Source organism: Siphateles boraxobius, unplaced genomic scaffold (genome assembly GCF_051911475.1).
Source record: "Siphateles boraxobius isolate OS27281-9 unplaced genomic scaffold, OSU_SipBor_1 77, whole genome shotgun sequence".
NCBI lineage: Eukaryota > Metazoa > Chordata > Actinopteri > Cypriniformes > Leuciscidae > Siphateles > Siphateles boraxobius.
Genome location: NW_027509205.1, coordinates 6,812,397 through 6,813,666, shown reverse-complemented (window position 1 = coordinate 6,813,666; position 1,270 = coordinate 6,812,397). Strand labels below are relative to the sequence as shown.

General features: G+C 46.5%; 1 non-coding gene across 1 annotated transcript; it reads right to left on the bottom strand.

The window, feature by feature from the left end:
* Positions 1–233: 233 nt before the first annotated feature.
* Positions 234–306, bottom strand: trnar-acg (transfer RNA arginine (anticodon ACG)). Its single transcript has one exon. It is a non-coding gene; the product is annotated as a tRNA-Arg (tRNA).
* Positions 307–1,270: the final 964 nt, after the last annotated feature.

Here is a 1,270-nt window from a genome sequence, read left to right as displayed (position 1 = left end):
TGGTATAATAGACACTACAAACTGGTCGTAAAGCAAGGTCCTTGTGACAGTACTCAAGCAATGCATTTTAAAAGACGCATAGTATTGTATGGTAACCGTTATCCTACAGACAAAGCAGCCTATTGTTGGACTGTCAATTTTTTATACTTCTCAACCAATCCAATAATAATAATAACAAAAACTATGGGATAATAAAACGGCTAAGGGCTGACAACATAATAAAAGAGGCAGAGCGAGCCAGCCAGGAGTCGAACCTAGAATCTTCTGATCCGTAGTCAGACGCGTTATCCATTGCGCCACTGGCCCACTGATCAGGTGTCCTTGAGCTTACACGCCACCTGTTGGTGTTCGACTGGGCAGAGGCCTGTGATGACATCTACTTTTTCTCATGCTATTAACAGACCTGGAGCCAACATCAGGAAGGGGTCAGATGAGGGGCCTGCTACAAAAACCTTCAAGATGGAGGCCTCACAGGTTGGGGATCTCAATTCTCAATTCAAATCTTAAATATAATTTAAAAATTTTAATGTACAGGCTTTTTTGCATGATGTATATAATAGTGATTTACAGTTGGTTTCAATTATACCTGATGTGGTTGATGCTTGGGATTATTTCAAATCTATCTTTCGGTAATGCCTCCGCCCTGTTGCCCACCGAGTCGATTGTTTGTGCCAGAGGGGGTTCGGTCCGACGTTATTCGATGGGGTCACTGTTCCAGCATAGCATGTCATCCAGGGGTAAACCGCACCAGTTTTTTGGTCAAGCAACGGTTCTGGTGGCCATTAATGGCTCGCGACATTCGGAGTTTTGTTTTGGCTTGCTCGGTTTGTGCCACTGGTAAGACTTCTAATCGACCCCCAGATGGGTTACTCCAACCGCTCTCTGTCCCTTCGAGACCCTGGTCCCATATAGCGCTAGATTTTATCACCGCCCTCCCACCCTCCCAGGGCAAAACGGTCGTTTTGACCGTAGTGGACCGGTTCTCGAAGGCGGCTCATTTTATCCCCTTGCCCAAATTACCTTCTGCCAAGGAGACAGCGGTGGCTGTCTTAGATCACGTTTTTCGTCTACATGGCCTCCCGACTGACGTGGTCTCTGACAGGGGTTCCCAATTCGTGTCCAAATTTTGGCAGGAGTTTTGTAGGTTACTGGGAGCGACTGTCAGTCTATCTTCGGGTTACCATCCCCAAAGCAATGGGCAAACCGAGAGAGCCAACCAAGATTTTGAAAGAGTGTTGCGATGTTTGGTGTCTAAGAATCCTTCCTCCTG